Source organism: Notolepis coatsorum (assembly GCF_963971535.1).
Source record: "Notolepis coatsorum genome assembly, chromosome: 10".
Taxonomy (NCBI): Eukaryota; Metazoa; Chordata; class Actinopteri; order Aulopiformes; family Paralepididae; genus Notolepis; species Notolepis coatsorum.
The window spans coordinates 55,229,104-55,243,386 of NC_140174.1; the positions used below are offsets into that span (position 1 = coordinate 55,229,104).

At 44.9% G+C, this 14,283-nt stretch overlaps 1 protein-coding gene across 1 annotated transcript in view; it reads right to left on the reverse strand.

The window, feature by feature from the left end:
- The window catches only part of myo1d (myosin 1D), a 259,403-nt gene that overhangs the window by 74,571 nt on the left and 170,549 nt on the right, over positions 1 to 14,283 (reverse strand). The window lies entirely within an intron of this gene.

Genomic DNA, 14,283 nt, shown 5'->3' on the forward strand with positions numbered 1-14,283 from the left:
GAAAATGGGAGAAAAAGTGAATAAAAAAAAATAAAAAAATTGGCTTTTATGGCTCTCCCAGTGAAAAAGGTTCCTGACCCCTGTCTTAGAGCACGGCGATAGAACGGCAGGTAGTTTGCAGGCTGTTTGACGCGGAAATGGGCAAAGACACAGCTCGTCACGCGATTGGGCAACAGTGGCCAATCAGAAAGCGTCTGCCAGAAATGCGGCTACGGAAAGTATAGACGCCACTCTCCTACCACCACAGAGACCCGGGTTCGATTCCCGGCAGCGGTACTTCCGGCTTGGTCAGACATCCCCTACAAACACAATTAACAGTGTTCACGGGTTGTAAGCCGGTGGGGTATTAGTCCTGGTCATTGCAATAACGACTCCTATTGGTCGGTTGAGGCGCCTGTTCAGCAGGGAGGGGATCTGAGGGAGATAGTATGAACATCTGAAACTCCTCGTTGTCAGGTGAAAAGAAAGCGTCTGGCAACTCCAATGTGTATCGTTTCGCCAGACCGACAGTAGGACAGGGCAATGACCAGGAGGGAATTGGCATACTGTAACAACAAAATCGGGGGATGGGAGAAAAAGGTAATTCTCAGCGGCAGTTCAGTGATAGTGCCTGCCTCATACCCATGCATGACAGCGGCCAGTGTCAAATCAACAGTTCCTGTTTATCTATGCCCCGACAAATCACAGATTAGCATGTAAATGACTTGGGGGTCAAAGGTGAGGGTGGAAGTGGAGGAGGGGGAGGGGGAACAAAGCGCAGTGATGAATCAGATAGGTCTAAGTCAAGACATAAGTCCACTCTGTTATCTCTAGAGTCTCATTAAGATGTATGACAAGTAGGAAATGGGGAGGGCTTTGATTGGACACACACACACACACACACACACACACACACACACACACACACACACACACACACACACACACACACACACACACACACACACACACACACACACACACACACACACACACACACACACACACACACACACACACACACACACACACACACACACCATAAAAAGCATCAACAGAAGCACAGACACACACGCACCATAAACACAGACACACACGCTGATTAAACAAAGAGGCAGCCGCTCTGGATGATGGTGGTGTGTGCAGAGGACGACGGCACCCAGGGGAAGATGGGTAAATCAGGCCAATAACAAGGCCCCGTCGGTCCGCCCCTCACTCTCCTCCCGGCCAATAAAGCCATCTGATCATCCTTTTAGAGACTCCGCCATCATGGAGCCTGCCTCTGTTGCGCTGTGGGGCCCGGGATTTACGAGCTCATCAAAGCCAGATTGGGGATCTCTCGCGTGTACAAAGTGGGACAGATTGCTATGGCTTGGGAGGGGGTTGGCTGGTTTGAAATGCATGCTGGGTAAAAGCCTTAACAAATCACACGTGCCAAGACCAATGTGTGGCTGGTGAGGTGGAGTGTCGGGAGGGGTTCAGCCCGAGACGCTGAGCAACAACCCAGAACACCACAACAGAGGCCATAATAACTACCTGGCTAATGTCTGCATCCACAGACAGCACGGTGGCTGCTGCGACCACCGTTCTAATCCGAGTTCATTACCGCCAAATTATTCATCATTATCCTGGATCAGAGTGTGGATCTCTACATACACACGTTTATATAAAGGTTTAAACCACAGCTCACCCAACGTTTTCCCATGGATCAAGCCTATACAGTAGGGCTACAGTATAGCATGACATGGGTTGAGGGCCGTGGGCCAAAGAATGCGACTGTACACGATAATACATCATCATTTAGAAATACACAACAGTATTCTATGTCAGGGTGTTCACTGATATGCCTTGTACAAAAAGCAAGTTACAAAATAAAATGACATAATAAATAACATCTTATCACTCTCTGGAACCCATTTGAGGACCAAAAAGAAGGTTCTACAGTTCTTTGGGGGCGTCCCTGCGAAAACCCAAACCAACAAATGGCATCTCCGCCCTCCGAGTGTCACCCGGTGGAAATGCATCAGCAAACATTCAGACGCGGGGAAGACAGATGGACCGGGCGGCGAGCCTGTGACACACTTGACTGCAATCCAATGCTGAGCGGAGTCTCCACGTCCTCCGGGGGAAACGACGCAGTGGTTTTCCAGCGACACGCTCCATACACAGGGCGGGTGGAGGGGGGGGGGGGGGGGGGGGCTGAATCAAGCAGAGTGTGTGACACAATTTAGCAAGGGCAACATCACACTCTGACCGCAGCCACTCGCAGGGGGACAGCGGGCCGGTGGCCATTAGCATAAATCAATGGAGCACTCGGGTGAGGAGAGAGCACATCACCACCACCGCCGCTATACTATCCTATCCTGAAGGGATGAGACCCGGGACACTCTGTCACTCTCACTTCCCCTCTCCACGCCGTCCCAACCGCCACGAGTTTCCTTGCTCCCGCTTTGCTAGCGTGTTGCTTAGGGATACTGTGAAAAATACTTGTGATATTAATGTTACTTAATGTTTTATCTGGCTAAATAAAGGTTTTAAAAAATAATATATATATATATATATATATATATATATATATATATATATATATATATATATATATATATATAATTTTTATATATATATATTACAAGTATATATTATACTCCGACGGTGTGAAGTAAATGTGCTTGAAATGACTGGGAACAACAATACGGTGTAATTAAAAAGGCTGGTATTGCGGATGAAATTGAATGGCTCTAGATGGTCCCATCTATCAATTAGATGATGACGGGATATAGATTGGGAGAGTATCGCTGCTGGTCAGCGCTTTAACTAAACGGGTAGAAGAGAGACCCTCCCCCATCACCATTATTAAAGGGACACTTCACTGAAAAACAACGCTGAATTTTGCACATAATCTCACACATATCCCAAGGCTTTAAATAGTTTTGCCCACATTCATTTAGTTTGACAGTTATTGAGATTGAATATCTCCTCCCGTGATGTCATCAGAGGACATGGAATCTTCATGTTGTGTTAATTACAGCTCAATTAAATGATGTAGAGGAAAAAATAGAAACCCCTATAGCATCATTTCATTGAGCTATAATTAACACAACAGAGATATAAATTGGCGTTGTTCGGTGAAGTGTCCTTTTAAGAGCAGGGATTAGATGTAGATCTAGACACCCAAACAAAAGAAAAAAGAAGACAAAATAAATAATAGCTCGATTTACGAACAGACACGAAAACATGTTTTCTTTTCTATCAACCCACAGAGAAAAGCATATGAAGGAATGGAGAGATAGCGTGGGGGGTTCTGGCATGTGAAGGTCGAGTCGGAGGAAAGCGGTGCACCTTGGCTCCCAGCCAAACCACAGTTGCCATGGCAAAAGCCCCATGGTTACGGTCTTTGGTACAACTGTTGAGGATATTGTGGAGGATGCTGTCAGGCCAATCTATTGTTTGGAGAAAGAAATATTGGAAAGCACAGTTCTCATGAAACTAAAATAAAAATGACAAATTACTTTTGACTTACATCTTTTTCTCTAACTGAATATGCTGTGAATTTAAAATTATTGTTGAAAAGCAATTACAAGGCTAAGCAAAGTTTTGTGGACCATAACATTTCTATCAAATACGAAACACCCCATAGTAAAATATTAAAGTTTGCAGCTTGTGGTGTTAAATAATTTTAGACCTCATGCACTGGGGAGAATCTGAAGCAGTGAGAGAATATTCAAACTACTAAAGCACACGTCGAGGGCACTGAAGAGAACAAAGAGAATTAAAGAATACAGCATTACAAAGATGAGCGCAGCAGAGTGAAAGAAGGTTGTAAATAATATCAAGGTATTTCTCTCACTGCTTAAAGAGTGTATACATCCTCCATTCCCCCCACGTCACTAATGTCTCAACAATAAACTACACCATTCTCCTTGGATCTGGCACTAAGCATACTTCTGGGGTGTATGTACTGCAAGTGTCATGGAGTTGGTCCATAAGCACAAGTTAAGTCATGCAGAGATCAAAGGATTAGGAATCATGTTTTTGCTGAGGTCTGTCTGGAAAGATCAGTTCTGAACGGTTATCCATACAGGAGGCTGTAGCCTGTACCTGTCTCACACTCTGAAGCCTGTTATCCAACAGGAGGCTGTAGCCTGTACCTGTCTCACACTCTGAAGCCTGTTATCCAACAGGAGGCTGTAGCCTGTACCTGTCTCACACTCTGAAGCCTGTTATCCATACAGGAGGCTGTAGCCTGTACCTGTCTCACACTCTGAAGCCTGTTATCCAACAGGAGGCTGTAGCCTGTACCTGTCTCACACTCTGAAGCCTGTTATCCATACAGGAGGCTGTAGCCTGTACCTGTCTCACACTCTGAAGCCTGTTATCCAACAGGAGGCTGTAGCCTGTACCTGTCTCACACTCTGAAGCCTGTTATCCATACAGGAGGCTGTAGCCTGTACCTGTCTCACACTCTGAAGCCTGTTATCCAACAGGAGGCTGTAGCCTGTACCTGTCTCACACTCTGAAGCCTGTTATCCATACAGGAGGCTATAGCCTGTACCTGTCTCACACTCTGAAGCCTGTTATCCATACAGGAGGCTGTAGCCTGTACCTGTCTCACACTCTGAAGCCTGTTATCCAACAGGAGGCTGCAGCCTGTACCTGTCTCACACTCTGAAGCCTGTTATCCATACAGGAGGCTGTAGCCTGTACCTGTCTCACACTCTGAAGCCTGTTATCCATACAGGAGGCTGTAGCCTGTACCTGTCTCACACTCTGAAGCCTGTTATCCAACAGGAGGCTGTAGCATGTACCTGTCTCACACTCTGAAGCCTGTTATCCATACAGGAGGCTGTAGCCTGTACCTGTCTCACACTCTGAAGCCTGTTATCCATACAGGAGGCTGTAGCCTGTACCTGTCTCACACTCTGAAGCCTGTTATCCAACAGGAGGCTATAGCATGTACCTGTCTCACACTCTGAAGCCTGTTATCCAACAGGAGGCTGTAGCCTGTACCTGTCTCACACTCTGAAGCCTGTTATCCATACAGGAGGCTATAGCCTGTACCTGTCTCACACTCTGAAGCCTGTTATCCAACAGGAGGCTGTAGCCTGTACCTGTCTCACACTCTGAAGCCTGTTATCCAACAGGAGGCTGTAGCCTGTACCTGTCTCACACTCTGAAGCCTGTTATCCATACAGGAGGCTGTAGCCTGTACCTGTCTCACACTCTGAAGCCTGTTATCCATACAGGAGGCTGTAGCCTGTACCTGTCTCACACTCTGAAGCCTGTTATCCAACAGGAGGCTGTAGCCTGTACCTGTCTCACACTCTGAAGCCTGTTATCCATACAGGAGGCTGTAGCCTGTACCTGTCTCACACTCTGAAGCCTGTTATCCATACAGGAGGCTGTAGCCTGTACCTGTCTCACACTCTGAAGCCTGTTATCCAACAGGAGGCTATAGCCTGTACCTGTCTCACACTCTGAAGCCTGTTATCCAACAGGAGGCTGTAGCCTGTACCTGTCTCACACTCTGAAGCCTGTTATCCATACAGGAGGCTATAGCCTGTACCTGTCTCACACTCTGAAGCCTGTTATCCATACAGGAGGCTATAGCCTGTACCTGTCTCACACTCTGAAGCCTGTTATCCAACAGGAGGCTGTAGCCTGTACCTGTCTCACACTCTGAAGCCTGTTATCCAACAGGAGGCTGTAGCCTGTACCTGTCTCACACTCTGAAGCCTGTTATCCATACAGGAGGCTATAGCCTGTACCTGTCTCACACTCTGAAGCCTGTTATCCAACAGGAGGCTGTAGCCTGTACCTGTCTCACACTCTGAAGCCTGTTATCCAACAGGAGGCTGTAGCCTGTACCTGTCTCACACTCTGAAGCCGGTTATCCATACAGGAGGCTGTAGCCTGTACCTGTCTCACACTCTGAAGCCTGTTATCCATACAGGAGGCTGTAGCCTGTACCTGTCTCACACTCTGAAGCCTGTTATCCATACAGGAGCCTGTACCAGGCAGGCAGGGAGCACTCATTATGATAATTTCCTCCTAAGATTAAATGTTTTAATCTTTTCTTTTTTCTTATCATTTGAGTGCCTCAGACAAAGAACCATATAACTGTACATATAACAGGTAACTTTGTTATCTAAAGATGGCAAGTTTGAGTGTTTAGTTCATCCATTGTTAAAGACAGTAGAGGTAGAGTACTTTCTTGTGATATATCACATCCACACTCCAAGTGATTTTCATTGACTAAACTGCAAATATAAGCCTTACTTGTAAGCCCTACAGGGGAAAGCTGGCTAAGGCTAGCCTGGGTCTAGCATGGCGCTCAATACGCCTGATAAACCTGCAGCTACGCAGGGAACATGTAAAGCTTTGAGAGGCAATTAAAGCAGCAATTCCCTCACTATACACCAGATCCTCTCCCTCTCTCTCCTCGTCATCGCCGTCCCTGCTAAGAAGACCAGCGCTGACAACCACTGTGATGCCGGTGGTTGAGCCTAAATGGATGAAATATTCATTTCAAAGATGGGTGAAAGGTGGGCGGGGATGGAGGGACATGTATTATTCATAACATAATGTATATTTGTGTTGGATTGTAGACAATTTTTAATCCCCAGCTGTGATGGAGTCTGCTGGCTCCTACCGTATAGACCTTTTAAAAAATGACAACATAAATATTATTTATAAACATTATATATTATATATATACAGTATACATACAGACCAGACTCCATATATAAAGGCCATTCACAGAGAGAGATGAGGAGTAATCATAATGAGTAATGCTACTGGAGCTTGATACCCATGAATGTGAATGTGCGAGGAGGTGGAGTCAGTGGATCCATGGGTTCTAGCAAGACGCCGCACTGGAGGGGTGTGTGGTGTGTGGGTTGTGTGTGTGTGTGTGTGTGTGTGTGTGTGTGTGTGTGTGTGTGTGTGTGTGTGTGTGTGTGTGTGTGTGTGCATGTGTAGCTGAACCGGAACAGAGGAGCTTAAAGGAGGCGTGTGGAGAGAGCAAGGAGGAAACGAGGAGGGATAGAACTAAAGGTAGCGTGAAATGAGACTGCGAGGGAGTCATCCCCCCGCTTCTCTCTCTCTTCCTCTCCATCTCGGTCTCTCTCTCTTCCTCTTTCCATCTCTCTTCAACCCCCTTTATCCTCTGTCTCTCTATCTCTCGGTCTCTCTCTCTTCCTCTTTCCATCTCTCTTCAACCCCCTTTATCCTCTGTCTCTCTATCTCTCCGTCTCTCTGTCTCTCTCTCTCTCCTCCAACCCCCTTCACCCTCTCATCCCGTCCCCTCCCCCCTCATAAAGGATGACAGGGTATGCTCATTTAGGGGGTAAAAGGAGGCCGGGGCAGGAAAAGTACACAGTGTACAATACCTTCTCCCAGGCATGGAGGAGACTAGAGCTTTCCATCCTGCGGTTTCATACAGTTCAAGTTCAAGTTCTTTAATAGTTGTCATACAGAAGTACAGAATACTTTCATACAAAATGCTTCTTACTGTTACAGGAGGGACAAACCTATAGTATTATGTCTATGGGGGAAGCTAGAGTGATAATATACAGGAGGGAGACACCTATAGGTACTGTATATGTCTATGGGGGAACCTAGAGCCTCTCATTCTGTGGTAATATACATGTATTGTGTCTTCTACATGTTTGATGAGGCAGACCCAGACCTATATTATTATGGCATATTATAAAACCACTTAGTCAATACTTTCATCCAAAGGGCCTTAAGAGTATCGATACCTGGATCCAGACCTCGAATCACCACTCGCTAGTCACGCCTATTTTAAAATGATTATCAGGCAGAGAGCCGCTTGAGTGCACACATTTTCAGCATGGGTGGCTCTATCCATTGAGCTGCATAGGACCACAAATACTAATAACATTTATAATAGACCAATTAACTATTTATAATAGTTACTATAACAGACTATCATAGAGCTATGATAGAAAATATAATTCTAGATCTACATCTATAATAGACAATATCATTATAGAACCATATTAATATTATACAGTAGATTTATAATAGCCAATATAATTATAGATTCATTACAGACAATATTATTCTAGATCTATAATAGACAATATAATTATAGAGCCATATCATTATTATTATTATTATTATTATTATTATTATTATTATTATTATTATTATTATTATTATTATTATTATTATTATTATTATACAGTAGATATATAATAGAAACATCATTCTAGATCTATAAACCAGAACATTCTAGATCTATAATAAACAAGATCATTCTAGATCTATATAATAAACCAGAACATTCTAGATCTATAATAAACCAGAACATTCTAGATCTATAATAAACAAGATCATTCTAGATATATAATAAACCAGAACATTCTAGATCTATAATAAACAAGATCCTTCTAGATCTATAATAAACAAGATCCTTCTACATCTATAATAAACAAGCTCCTTCTTGATCTCTCAGACATACAGGGGGATGTGTGAGTGAATCCCTGGCAGCAGCATGGCCCTTCTTGGCACAAGGCAGGCTCTTGTGTCAGGTGCTGATAAGGGGACTGCTTGGCACAGTCTCAGTCTGGAATGGGGCACAAATACACGGCCAATGCTATTGCCAGCGTACTCCATTTGATGTAGTTTTAGTGTGTGTGTGTTGTGTGTGTGTGTGTGTGTGTGTGTGTGTGTGTGTGTGTGTATCGCATGCAGGTGTGTGAATAGTATACACATGTGTATGCAGTGCCGCCTGGGAGAAATGCGAGGCCCTGTGTGAGATTTAAACGCGAGCCCCCCCCCCTAAAGGTAAAAAAGATATTAAATATATTAAAAAACATTTTTTATTTTTTTTATACAGTCAACATATTCTTAAATAATAACAGCTCAGAACACAGAACACAGCTCAGAATACATCTCAGAACACAGCTCAGAACACAGAACACAGCACGGACACCTCAGAACACAGCTTCATCTAACGAGGCGTCGCAAGGTTTAACTGAGGCTAACGTTAACATGATGGCACACACACAGTGGCACACCCTCCACCAGAGCAAGGCCAGAGAGAGCGAGAGAGAGAGAGAGAGAGAGAGAGAGAGAGAGAGAGAGAGAGAGAGAGAGAGAGAGAGAGAGAGAGCAAGCAAGAGAGAGAGAGAGCAAGAGAGAGAGAGCAAGAGAGAGAGAGAGAGCGAGAGCAACAGAGAGAGAGAGAGCAAGAGAGAGACAGAGAGAGAGAGAGCAAGAGAGAGAAAGAGAGAAAGAGAGACAGAGAGAGATCCACGGCGGGAATAGAATAGAGTGCATTAAAAACTCACCAAATGTCCAAGAGGAAGGAGACAACCGTGGAGTTGACGAAGTTCATCTGCCGAACGACCGTCCTCTTCGTCTTGGCATAACCTCCAATGCTGCACGCGCTCCCGTGGAAATAGTCAGACGCACGCCGGCCGCCTGTACCTTACCTGTACCCCATATTGTCCCCCCCGTTGGGATTAACTTGGGAGTCTGTTCTCCTGTTTATCTGCCACACGTTAGCACTCGATAACGTAGCTAATGCTAGTTAGCCTTTAGCTAAGCTACTAGCCGACATGGCTAGCCCGACTGAACCACACGTTAGCACTCGATAACGTAGCTAAAGCTAACTAGCTGTCCCTGCCTTTAGCTAAGCAGACATGGCTAGCCTGACTGAACCACACGTTAGCACTCGATAACGTAGCTAAAGCTAACTAGCTGTCCCTGCCTTTAGCTAAGCCTGACTGAACTTTCTAACATGCAACAACTTTCATCTTCAGTCCATCTGCCAAACGACCGTACTCTTCGTCTTGGCATAACCTCCAATGCTGCACGCGCTCCCGTGGAAATAGTCAGACGCACGCCGGCCGACTGTACCTTACCTGTAACCCCTCCCCTCGTTGAAACCAATAGTATATCTGCTGCAGAGCCGCAGAGCTCCAATAGTGTATCTGCAGAGCCACAGAGCTCCAATAGTATATCTGCAGAGCCGCAAAGCCCGGAACAAGTCAGACACATTCTACAAACGTGTCTAATGTGAAATATATAAGCATATAAGCAAAACTAGATTTTAGGTCTGTGATGAAAAAGGGCCTCGCGGGAAGGGGGGCCTCGCAAAAAAAAATTATTTATTTATTTTTTCCCGAGGCCCCCCTTCCCGCGAGGCCCTGTGCGACCGCACTGCTCGCACACCCCCTGAGGCGGCCCTGTGTGTATGTGCGTGTGTATATCTGCACACACAAGCATGAAGGTGTGCGAATGCATGCGTGTGTGTGTAGTGTGCGAGTACTGTATACATGGGTCTCTGTTGTGCTCTCGCATGCTCACACAGACGCCATGTGAGCCTCTCAGCGCTCTGACATTGACAGAGGTCAACATTAAATAAGGCGTCTAGAGCGCCTCCCTTCTTCTCCTGTGATGTTTGTGTTGGTTAAAACCCACAAAAGTCCCTCTGGGCTCTCCGATTGGTTATCAAAGACAACCCATCCCTTTGAGATGCTGTTAGATAGGATTCTCCTGAGGGCAGAGTTGGAAGGAACACGGGTCCGGCATGTCTGTCGATGGGACCAGGGGTCATGCTGATCAATACACAGGTCAGAGGATCAATCCTCTATAGGGCTTCCTCTGGCTGGGTAACCCGTTCCTGTCTGGGAGCTGCAGCCTGCTCCCCTGGGAACAGGGCAATTTAATTCAAAGTGCTTGCCGAGGGATCTGTTGGTATTTATTTGATGTAATAACAGTTTGGTTGGGGGGGGGGGGTGTATTATTGGTGTCTGTCTTTATTCTGGGAGAGCAACACTCGTATATCACTCCCAAGCATATGAGAGATCCAGCGTGTCAAGCCTCCCCAGATAATCCGCGAGGAGAGACACACAAACATGTGCACGGACACACGCACGCAAAACACAGTGTTGACAGTTACGTTTTCCATCTCCCTACCCATCAGTTGGCGAAGACATGCGGAGGCATCCGACAGATTTGTGAAGAGCAGCCTAATATGACAGGTAAAATAACTTGCACTTACAAACTCATTTCCCCATCTATGAAAGTGTCTCACCATTTGAGGGGAGAGCGATTCCGTGGGTTCAGTTGACACTCGTCAGAGCCACACGCTCAATAATCACACCCAGACGCTAGCGTTCACACCTAAGCTGACACAGAATCAGCAACGCGTGTTTACCCACTAACGAATGCAGCACGACATAGCTCTTATACCCCCGCTAGAAGGAACACTCGTGAAATATTGGTCTACAGAGCAATAACACGAGAATATATTGTGTTCTGTGCGTCGATATCATAAAACTGTCAATGTGACAGAGTGGCTCATATACTAAGAGGAAGACGGTATGGTGAAGAAGCCTATGGCTACTTCATATAGACCTGTTTGCCGTTTACAAACATACCGTGTTCGAGCCAATCAGCAATACCAACGGAGTCACGTGACGAAGTTACCCTGGACCTGCGCAAGCTGCTGCGCCAAAATAAGTACAACGGGGCTCTATGGAGAAACCACGACACTCCCCTGACAAAGTAGTTTCAAACGAAAACGTCTGGATGTCATTTAGCCAAATCAGCGTGGCTGTGAGTGTGAGTCTTTCACCTTTTACATATCTAGCTTTGACATGGATTGATTGTTTAGATCGCTAGCATGGCTAACAAATGCAAATATATTGTAGTCTGCCCTGCTGTTCTGACCAGGACTACATTCCTTTCTGCTCCACTGATGTGTGCGCACACTGAGTCTGACATATACAGCGAACAGGTCTATACAGCGAACAGGTCTATATGGCTTGTTTTGCTTGTTTATACAGTGTTTCTCCCCCCCCCCCCCCCCCCAACCACCTCCAATGTAAATTACCCAGTATGGTTGTCAATATCCCAATGTACCCAACCCCCCCCCACCCAACCTCCTCCAATGTACAGTTTCTACGTCAAATGTATATACTCCCTTTTCTTGACTCCTTCTGTATCACAAACAGTACTGTATTTGCAAATCTGGTATGTCATAAATGTATAGATGTAGCAGTACTGACTATCTGTATGTCAAGTATGTCATATATGTCCTGATGAATTGAAAATGGGGGACCCTGATGTAAACAAGACGAAAGTCTTTCTCTGGTCTGCATCCCCTTAACAATTGTGTGTATTGAGCTGTACTGTATAGTCCCCATTCTGCAATCTGTTAATAAAGTTTTCAATCAATCAATCAATCAATCAATGGCGAACAGGTCTATACGGCGAACAGGTCTATACAGCGAGACGGTTCAGGATCCATACTTCTGGATTTTGGTTTGTTCAGTACTTCTGAATCCTAATTGTCATTTATAAGTTCCTCAATGTTGTTCATACAAGGTGTTAGAGCCACAGTGCAAAGCGGTGAGACCAGATGAACCCCCATTATTTGTGAATAATGGTAGAATCCTAGAGCTGCTCCATAGACAGTGAATAATGGTACGAATCCTAGAGCTGCTCCATAGACAGTGAATAATGGTACGAATCCTAGAGCTGCTCCATAGACAGTGAATAATGGTACGAATCCTAGAGCTGCTCCATAGACAGTGAATAATGGTACGAATCCTAGAGCTGCTCCATAGACAGTGAATAATGGTACGAATCCTAGAGCTGCTCCATAGACAGTGAATAATGGTACGAATCCTAGAGCTGCTCCATAGACAGTGAATAATGGTATGAATCCTAGGACACTATGACAGTGATCCTACTGGGATATGGGAGCATTTTCTGTAGTCATACATTTAAAAAAACACAATTGGATTAAATAGCTCAAACTAAAAATCTATGAGCCCACACAGTCGATAGTGAATGACTTGAGATGGGTAAATCAGATATCGATTCATGCAAATTTTTTTCTAGATATAAATCTAAATCTAGTACTGTAGTGTGTTGGACATATTCAATAAAAAGTACATTAATGTAACTGCTTTGTGGTCAATTCTTAATATAAGAATAGTAAATATCCCTAACCGAATCTATATTGAATCGGGACCTTGTGAATCATAATCAAATCGAATCGGGAAATCAGTGGCAATATTCAGCCCAGTAATTAAGTGTCAATGGACCAACTGCGCAGTGTCACACAAATTCAAGTCTTGAGGGAAACAGTAGTCTATGTTTATGAATACTGACTTAACTGTCCAAGACTTCTGGCACAGCACAATGTAAATTCTCTTTTAGGGTGGATTTTCCCTTTAAGCACAATGTTTCTGTCCATGACAGCAGATCAGAGATCAGGGAACAACATGAACAGCTGGTATCTTTCTCAACTTGCAGGACTACTTCGAGGTAGAATCTGTAATGTCGTCAAACAGCAACCTCTGGGCAAAAGAGCCCGTTGTGGTATTGCGCTTTGTTTACATTTCTTGTTTTGTCTGATGCGTGTGTGGGTTGGATTTCAGTGGGTATAGAGGAAGGGTTGCTACTGCTGACCACACCTCAGGCTCTGAAAAGAGAGGTCTGGAGAAACAGTATAATAACTTACTAAACTCCAACCCACACGTCAAAAAAAGAAAAATGCAATATCAAGCAGGGCTCTTTTGTCTAGAGGTCACTGTTTGAGGCATTACAGATCATACCTTTAAAGTATGTTGGTTTGTCTGTTAGTTATCCCCAACTGGACCATTCAACAGATTTAGAACAACGGAATGAAGGAAGTCACATTGTAGTAGGGTAGAGGTTCTCATAGTGGGTCTCACATCCTTCTCAGAGAACACAGAGAAGTGCAGTGCATTAGAAGACCACTGAGCTCACTGGTTCATTTAGCCAGCAGGGGTTGTGTGGGCAGAAGTACTCAAAGAGAGATGTAGAAAAGAAAGAGGGGGTGAGTGGGAGGGAAGGAAGGAGGGAGAGAAAGAGAGAAAAAGAGAGAGGTGGGAGAGAGAGAGAGTGACGTTATAATGACAAGCTATTTCAGCTTCATAATACCTCTGCACTAGAACAGCAGTGACTTTTCTCCTGCCAAGTTGTTCCAGGCCTGAGAGTTATTTATATGCAGAGCAGACCAGTGGATTTTAATGAGGATGCGACGAGGGTCCAGCAACAACATAATGAGGTCACCAGATAACAGGTGGCTTTGAATGGCAATCAGTCTCTCTGACATGTGTTTCTACGTGGTTCAGGTTTTTAGTTTTCTCTCCATAAATTAATCAGGATCAGAATCAGTTTATCCGACACTTTATGTGACATCTTGGTAGTCAAAACAAGAGGTGATTGTAATAAAAAAAAAAGCAGGTGATTATTATCATTAAATGACAAGTGTGGCACCGTGGCGTGTGACAC